The sequence below is a fragment of the Triticum aestivum genome, chromosome 4A, assembly GCF_018294505.1.
Source record: "Triticum aestivum cultivar Chinese Spring chromosome 4A, IWGSC CS RefSeq v2.1, whole genome shotgun sequence".
In the NCBI taxonomy this organism is placed as follows: Eukaryota; Viridiplantae; Streptophyta; class Magnoliopsida; order Poales; family Poaceae; genus Triticum; species Triticum aestivum.
In genome coordinates, this window is record NC_057803.1 from 119,445,579 (window position 1) to 119,455,620 (window position 10,042).

Sequence of the window (10,042 nt, forward strand, 5' to 3'; positions counted from 1 at the left end):
GACGACGACGTAGAATCCCCCTATCCGGAGCCCAGAACGGTCTCCAGAGATCAGCCCTCTCGATGAAGAACAGGAGGTGGCGGCGCCTCCGTATCGTAAAACGTGATGATTCCTTCTTCCTAATTTTTTCTTGGTGAATAGGTACTTATGGAGTTGGAGTTAGGGTTGCGGGAGCTGCCAGGGGCCCACAAGCCTGCCAGACATGCCCTAGGGGGGTGGCGCTCCCCTTGGGCTTGTGGCGCTCTCATGGCCCCCTCTGGTAATTTCCTTTGCCAATATTTTTGATATATTCTGAAATAATCCTCCATAAATTTTTAGCTCAATCCGGGAACTTTTATTTCTGCACAAAAACAACACCATGGCAATTCTGCTGAAAACAGCGACAGTCTGGGTTAGTTCCATTCAAATCATGCAAATTAGAGTCCAAAACAAGAGCTAAAGTGTTTGGAAAAGTAGATACGTTTGGGACGTATCCAGATTTTTGCTCCTTTGTGGGCCTTTGCTCTTGTACTTCAGAGGACTACCCTTCATGGGAGTAGTCCATTGTAGAATTGATCCTTCATGGATCTAGCAACCGGGATCTTTGTGATCCTAAACTATTTGTGGTTTGATGCATCCATTGACGTGAGGTATGATAGCCACAACTAAAATACCAAATGACCCTGCAGCCAAGGACCAAAGAATAGTGAAACTATTAATCCAAATATGCTTCAGTCAAGAAGGTTGTAACTATATAGTGTTGGGGAACATTGCACGGAAAACAAAAAAATTCTACGCACATGCAAGATCTATCCATGGAGATACATAGCTATGAGAGGGGGAGAGCATCTTCATACCCTTGAAGATCCCTAAGCAGAAGCGTTTATCAACGCGGTTGATGTAGTCCTACACCTTCACGATCCATCCCGATCAAGTACCGAATTTACGGCACCTCCGTGTTCAGCACACGTTCAACTCGATGACGTCCTCATCTTCTCGATCCAGCAAGAGGGGCAAAGTAGTAGATGAGTTCTGGCAACACGACGGCCTGGTGACGGTTGGTGCTGAAGAACAATCTCTGCAGGGCTTCGCCGGAGGATAAACTAGACGGGACAGGGTTGCCAGCACACGGCTTGGTAAATCTTGATGTGTCCTGTGTGCTAGCCCTGCTCCTCTATTTATATGTTGAGCCCTGGGGTTGAAACTTGGAGTAAAAGCCTCCTCAAAGTTGGTTTTCCCAAAATGCAAGAGTCCTTATCGAACTCCAGGACCAGACGTCAGGGTTCCCGGCGTCTGGACCCAGATGCCAGGGTCCTTGGCCTCCGCAAAACTGCCTTTGCACTTACCAAAAGCCCCGTGGGATTTACCCCTTGGCCCAGATAAAGTGTTCTCGTACCCGAACATTTCGGGAAACATCTGAAACCCCTTCCGGTGAATTCTGGAACCTTTCCAGAAGCCAAACACTATTATCCCATACATCAATCTTTACCTATGGACTATTCCGGAGCTCCTCGTCATGTCCGTGATCTTATTCCAGACTCCGAACAACATTCGGTGACCAACATACATAACTCATATAATACTACATCGTAAACGAATGTTAACCGTGTGGACCCTATGGGTTCGAGAATGATGTAGACATGACCGCGACGCTTCTTCAGTCAATAACCAATAGCGGGACCTGGATGCCCATATTGGTTCCTACATATTCTATGAAGATCTTTATCAGTCGAACCTTTATGACAACATACGTAATTCCCTTTGTCTGTCGGTATGTTACTGATAACCAACAAGTATAGGGGATCAATTGTAGCCTTTTTCAATAAGTAAGAGTGTCGAACCCAACGAGGAGCTAAAGGTAGAACAAATATTCCCTCAAGTTCTATTGTCCACCGATACAACTCTACGCACGCTTGACATTCGCTTTACCTAGAACAAGTATAAAACTAGAAGTATTTTGTAGGTGTTTTCTGATAGGTTTACAAGATAATAAAGAGCACGTAAATAAAAAGTAGTGGATGTTTAGATAAATACACAACTAAATTAGTTTTAGTAGAGAGCTTTTTGTCACGAGAAAGTTATTTGTCCCTATGCAATCGAAAACTAGAGCGGTAATGGTTATTGCAATTTTATTTGAGGGAGAGGCATAAGCTAACATACTTTCTCTACTTGGATCATATGCACTTATGATTGGAACTCTAGCAAGCGTCCGCAACTACTAAATATCATTAAGGTAAAACCCAACCATAGCATTAAAGTATCAAGTCCTCTTTACTCCCATATGCAAACAACCTACTTACTCGGGTATGTGCTTCTGTCACTCACGCCACCCACCATAAGCAAATCATGAACGTATTGCAACACCCTATAGCGGGGATCCCTCATGCTTGCGCGACACGGAGAGCACCATAGGAAAGCATCAATAATAAAACATGAAACTCAAACCAATCACGATCATCAATTAACCCATAGGACAAAACGGATCTACTCAAACATCATAGGATAGCCATACATCATTGGGAAATAATATATAGCATTGAGCACCATGTTTGAGTAGAGATTACAGCGGGTAAAAGAGGGGTTACACCGCTGCATAGAGGGGGGAAGAGTTGGTGATGACGGCGGTGAAGTTGTTAGTGAAGATTGCGGTGACGATGATCTCCCCGGTGGCACTCCGGTGCCACCGGAAGCGAGGGGGAGAGAGCCCCCCTCCTTCTTCTTCTTCCTTGACCTTCTCCCTAGATGGGAGAAGGGTTTCCCCTCTGGTCCATGGTCTCCATGGCGTGGGAGGGGCGAGAGCCCCTCCGAGATTGGATATGTCTCTCTCTGTTTCTGCGTTGTTGATTCTACCCTTTCACCGTTTCCTAAATTCCCGGAGATCCGTAACTCCGATTGGGCTGAATTTTGGACACGGTCTCTATCCGGATATTAGATTTCCTGCGGCAAAAGAAGGGCACCAACCGCCTTACGGGGTGGCCACAAGGGCCCAGGGCGTTCCTGCCCCCTAGGGCGCGCCCCCCTGCCTCGTGGCCCCCTCGGCCATCGTCTCGCATTGATTCTTCTTCCCAAAAATCACATATATTGCAAAAAAAATCTCCATCAGTTTTTACCCCGTTTGGACTCCATTAGATATGGATTTTCTATGAAACAAAAAACATGCAACAAACAGGAACTGGCACTGGGCACTGGATCAATATGTTAGTCCCAAAAATAGTATAAAAATTGCCAAAAGTATATGAAAGTTGTATAATATTGGCATGGAACAATAAAAAATTATAGATATGATGGAGACATATCAGCATCCCCAAGCTTAATTCTTGCTCGTCCTCGAGTAGGTAAATGATAAAAAAGATAATTTTTGATGTGGAATGCTACCTAGCATAATCTTGATCATGTAATCTAATCATGGCATGAATATTAAGACATGAGTGATTCAAAGCAATAGTCTATCATTCGACATTAAGACAATAATACTTCAACCATACTAATAAAGCAATAATGTCTTTTCAAAATAACATGGCCAAAGAAAGTTATCCCTACAAAATCATATGGTCTGGCTATACTCCAACTTCACCACACAAAATATTTAAATCATGCACAACCTTGATGACAAGCCAAGCAATTGTTTCATACTTTTGACATTCTAAAACATTTTCAACTTTCACGCAATACATGAGAGTGAGCCATGGACATAGCACTATGGGTGGAATAGAATATGATGGTGGAGGTTGTGTGGAGAAGACAAAAAGGAGAAAGTCTCACATCGACGCAGCTAATCAACGGGCTATGGAGATGCCCATCAATTGATGTCAATGTGAGGAGTAGGGATTGCCATGCAACGGATGCACTAAGAGCTATAAGTGTATGAAAGCTCAAACTGGAAACTAAGTGGGTGTGCATCAACTTGCTTGCTCATGAAGACCTCGGGCATTTGAGGAAGCCCATCATCGGAATATACAAGCCAAGTTCTATAATGAAAATTCCCACTAGTATATGAAAGTGATAACTCAATGAGACTCTCTATATGAAGAACATGGTGCTACTTTGAAGCACAAGTGTGGTAAAAGGATAGTAACATTGTCCCTTCTCTCTTTTTCTCTCATTTTTTATTTTTATTTTTTGGTAGGCTTCTTTGGCCTCTCTTTTTTTATTTGGGCTTCTTTGGACTCTTTTATTTTGATAACCTCACATGGTACAATGTTCTAATAATGATGATCATCACACTTTTATTTACTTACAACTCAATATTACAATTTGATACTAGAACAAAGATATGACTCTATATGAATGCCTCCGGCAGTGTACCGGGATGTGCAATGATCTAGCATAGAAATGACATAAAAACAGACAAGCCATGAAAACATCATGCTAGCTATCTTACGATCATGCAAAGCAATATGACAATAAATGCTCAATTCATGTATATGATGATGATGGAAGTTGCATGGCAATATATCTCAGAATGGCTATGGAAATGCCATGATAGGTAGGTATGGTGGCTGTTTTGAGGAAGATATAAGGAGGCTTATGTGTGATAGAGCATATCATATCACGGGGTTTGGATGCACCGACGAAGTTTGCACCAACTCTCGAGGTGAGAAAGGGCAATGCACGGTACCGAAGAGGCTAGCAATGATGGAAGGGTGAGAGTGCGTATAATCCATGGACTCAACATTAGTCATAAAGAACTCACATACTTATTGCAAAAATCTATTAGTCATCAAAACAAAGTACTACGCGCATGCTCCTAGGGGGATAGATTGGTAGGAAAAGACCATCGCTCGTCCCCGACCGCCACTCATAAAGAAGACAATCAATAAATAAATCATGCTCCGACTTCATCACATAACGGTTCACCATACGTGCATGCTACGGGAATCACAAACTTCAACATAAGTATTTCTACAATCCACAACTACCCACTAGCATGACTCTAATACCACCATCTTTATATCGCAAAACTATTGCAAGGAATCAAACATATCATATTCAGTGATCTACAAGTTTTATGTAGGATTTTATGACTAACCATGTGAATGACCAATTCCTGTCATCTCTCTAAATAGATATAAGTGAAGCAAGAGAGTTTAATTCTTTCTAGAAAATATATGTCCATGCTCTAATAAATATAAGTGAATAAAAAGAGCATTCTACAAATGGTGGTTTTCTATGTGAAGAGAAACAGGCAATCCAAACTTCAAAAGATATAAGTGAAGCACATGAAGCATTCTATAAATCCATACTCAAAAGATTTAAGTGAAGTGCAAAGAGCATTATATAAAACAACCAAGGACTATCTCATACCAGCATGGTGCATAAAAGAAAAATGAAAACTAAATGCAAAAGACGCTCCAAGATTTGCACATATCGCATGAACGAAACGAATCCGAAAACATACCGATACTTGTTGAAGAAAGATGGGATGCCCTCTGGGGCATACCCAAGCTTATATGCTTGAGTCTCCTTGAATATTTACTTGGGGTTCCTTGGGCATCCCCAAGCTTGATCTCTTGCCTCTCCTTCTTCTCCTCACATCGAGACATCCTCGATCTTTGAACACTTCATCCACACAAAACTCAACAGAAAACTCGGTAAGATCCGTTAGTATAATAAAGCAAATCACTACTCTAAGTACTGTTGCAAACCAATTCATATTTTGTTATTGCATTGTAGCTAATGTAATATAACTTTTCCATGGCTTAATCCATTGATATAAATTGATAGTTTCATCAAAACAAGCAAACTATGCACCAAAAACAGAATCTGTCTAAAACAGAACAGTCTGTAATAATCTGAACATTCACCATACCTCTGGTACTCCAACAATTCTACCCAAATTAGGAAAAATAAATAATTTGTATAGAAAGACAGTGCAAAAAGTTTCATAACCGTTTGACGTTCCAGTAAAAAATCTAAAATCGTGCACTACAGCCAAAGTTTCTGCCCTGCACCATACAAACCAACAAGCATTGTAAACATCCTAAAGGCAAACCTTGGCACATTATTTTTATAATACAATGGAACTTTACAAGGGGATAATTATTTTTGTTGAAAATTTTCTGTAATCAAGATTCACAAAGTTTCCGTGAGCATCAAGAAAGTTCAAGGAGCTCCCCCACTACAACAATGCTTGTCTCTCTCACTTTCACTTTTCTTTTTGAAAAAGTTTTGGGTTCCCCTCTTTATTTTTTTTTGTTTTTAAACTTTATATAAAATCACACAACAGAAATAAATGACTCTCTAAAACTTCTGGGTTGTCTCCCTGGCAGCGCTTTCTTTAAAGCCATTAAGCTAGGCATATAGTGCTTAAGTAATGGATCCACCCGGATCCCAAGGTATATCAAAGCCAATTTTAATTAACAATGATTTGTAATTTAGTAGTGAGCAAAAAGTAACATATATCATGTAATGACGAAGTCTAACTCTCTTCCTATGCATTGGCATGTCATAAAAGAACAATTCATGCACACAAAGTAAAGGCCAATGCATAGTATAAACAGTTTCTTGCATTTTTTCATGTTGGAAACATAAAGAGGCGGAGATAGTATAAACAGTTCCTCTCTCATAATAATTGCAAGTAGGAGCAGAAAGCACATGCATATTATATCTATCAAAATCATCATGTGTAATAGTAAAACGCAACCCATCAATATAATCATTAATAAGGGTAAACTTCTCTGATATAGTGTAGTCGGGAGAATTCAAAAAGATAATAGGACTATCATGTGTGGGTGCAATAGCAACAATTTCATGTTTAACAAAAGGAACTATAGCAAGTTCATCTCCATAAGGATAATTCATATTGGCATCTTGTCCACTAACATAGCAAGCATCATCAAGAAGGGATATTTCAGTAGAATCAACGGGATCATAACAGTCATCATAGCAATCATCCTTCAGTAAGCACGAAGGGAAATTAAACAATGTATGAGTTGAAGAGTTACTCTCATTAGAAGGTGTCCACGGGTGATCAATCCGCTCTTCCTCCTTTTGTTCTTCGCTCTCCTCCTCATCTTTTTCATCCAATGAGCTCACAGTGTCGTTAATTTTTTCTTCCATAGACTCCTGCAAAATATTAGTCTCTTCTTGGACAGCGGAGACTTTCTCAATAAAATCATCAATATCGGAATTGAATTCATAATTCTCATAGAAATATTTAAGGATAGCTAAATTTTCAGGTCTATAAACTGAATCATCAAAATTTTCACACTCTTTAAACAAAGATTCAATTTCATAAGCACCCATAAAAGCAACAAATTCTTTTATTTGTTCCACATCATAGTAATCATATATACCATTAGCATAAGAAGCCAAGGTTTTATCATCATTAAATTTGCATGAAAAGGGAAGGTGTGGAGCCTTCATCCTAGAGCAACAAGTATAATCATATCTCAAGCATAGTTCCCGAGCATACCAATGCAACATATGAATTTGATCCCATAATAGTTTCCCTTTTTGAGTCAAGCGATAATCCCTAAAGTATTCACGTTGATCCAACATGTCTGCCATTACATAATTGAATGGGGTTTTCTCAGGATTATCAAAGTAGTACATAATATTTTTCACATAACCAGCATCGAGGGTTTTAGGAGGTTCCCCATCTCCGTGAGTACCGGGTACACCTAATTTTTTTGGTATTTTGTGTTCCATATCCATAACTAAAGATAGAGAACTACTTAGAACAGCAAATAAAAATTACTTAGTGATAAAGCAAACAAGCACACACGAGAATATTCACCCCACGCTATGACTCCCTGGCAACGGCGCCAGAAAAAGGTCTTGATAACCCACAAGTATAGGGGATCAATTGTAGCCTCTTTTGATAAGTAAGAGTGTCGAACCCAATAAGGAGCTAAAGGTAGAACAAATATCCCCTCAAGTTCTATCGTCCACCGATACAACTCTACGCACGCTTGACGTTCGCTTTACCTAGAACAAGTATACAAGTAGAAGTATTTTGTAGGTGTTTTTGGATAGGTTTGCAAGATAATAAAGAGCACATAAATAAAAAGTAGGGGATGTTTAGATAAAGACACAACTAAATTAGTTTTAGTAGAGAGCTTTTTGTCACGAGAAAGTTATTTGTCCCTAGGCAATCGATAACTAGACACGTAATCGTTATTGCAATTTTATTTGAGGGAGAGGCATAATCTAACATACTTTCTCTACTTGGATCATATGCACTTATGATTGGAACTCTAGCAAGCGTCCGCAACTACTAAATATCATTAAGGTAAAACCCAACCATAGCATTAAAGTATCAAGTCCTCTTTACTCCCATATGCAACCAACCTACTTACTCGGGTATGTGCTTCTGTCACTCACGCCACCCACCATAAGAAAATCATGAATGTATTGCAACACCCTACAACGGGGATCCCTCACACTTGCGCGACACGAAGAGCACCATAGGACAGCACCAATAATAAAACATGCAACTCAAACCAATCACGATCATTAATTAACCCATAGGACAAAACGGATCTACTCAAACATCATAGGATAGCCATACATCATTGGGTAAAAGAGGGGTTACACCGCTGCATAGAGGGGGGAAGAGTTGGTGATGACAGTGGTGAAGTTGTTGGTGAAGATTGTGGTGACGATGATGGCCTCGGTGGCACTCCGGTGCCACCGGAAGCGAGGGGGAGAGAGCCCCCTCCTTCTTCTTCCTTGACCTTCTCCCTAGATGGGAGAAGGGTTTCCCTCTGGTCCATGGTCTCCTTGGCATGGGAGGGGCGAGAGCCCCTCCGAGATTGGATCTGTCTCTCTGTCTCTCTCTGTTTCTGCGTTGTTGATTCTACCCTTTCACCGTTTCTTAAATTCCCAGAGATCTGTAACTCCGATTGGACTGAATTTTGGACACAATCTCTATCCGGATATTAGCTTTCTTGCGGTGAAAGAAGGGCACCAACCGCCTTACGAGGTGGCCACGAGGGCCCAGGGAGCTCCCCCTGCCTCGTGGCCCCCTCGGGCATCGTCTCGCGTTGATTCTTATTCCCAAAAATTACATATATTCCAAAAAAAATCTTCGTCAGTTTTTATCCTGTTTGCACTCTGTTTGATATGAATTTTCTATGAAACAAAAAACATGCAACAAACAGGAACTGGCACTGGGCACTGGATCAATATGTTAGTCCCAAAAATAGTATAAAAAGTTGCCAAAAGTATATGAAAGTTGTATATATTGGCATGGAACAATCAAAAATTATAGATACGATGGAGACGTATCAGTTACTTGCCCGAGATTCGATCGTCGGTATCTTCATACCTAGTTCAATCTCGTTGCCAGCAAGTGTCTTTACTCATTCTGTAATACATCATCTCGTAACTTACTCCTTAGTCAGTTTGCTTGCAAGCTTCTTGTGATATTGTATTACCAAGAGGGCCCAGAGATACCTCTCCGATACTCGGAGTGACAAATACTAATCTCAATCCCTGCAAACTCAACAGACACCTTTGGAGATACCTCTAGAGCATCTTTATGATCACCCAGTTATATTGTGATGTTTTATAGCACACAAGGTATTCCTCCGGTATCTGGGAGTTGCGTGATCTCATAGTCGAAAAAATATGTAGTTGACATTAAGAAAGCAATAGCAATAAACTGAATGATCATATGCTAAGCTAATGGATGCGTCTTGTCCATCACATCATTCTCCTAATGATGTGACCCCATTATCAAATGACAACTCACGTCTATGGTTAGGAAACCTTAACCATCTTTGATCAACGAGCTAGTCTAGTAGAGGCTCACTAGGGACACGGCATTTGTTTATGTATCCACACATGTATTTAAGTTTCCGTCCAATACAATTCTATCATGAATAATAAACCTTTATCATGATTAAGGAAATATAATAGTAACCATTTTATTATTGCCTCTAGCACATATTTCTATCAGTCTCCCACTTGCACTAGAGTCAATAATCTAGTTCACATCACCATGTCACTAGAGTCAATAATCTAGTTCACATCACCATGTGATTAACACCCAAAGAGTTCACTGGAGTCAACAATCTAGTTTACATCTCCATGTGATTAACACCCAAAGAGTTCACTA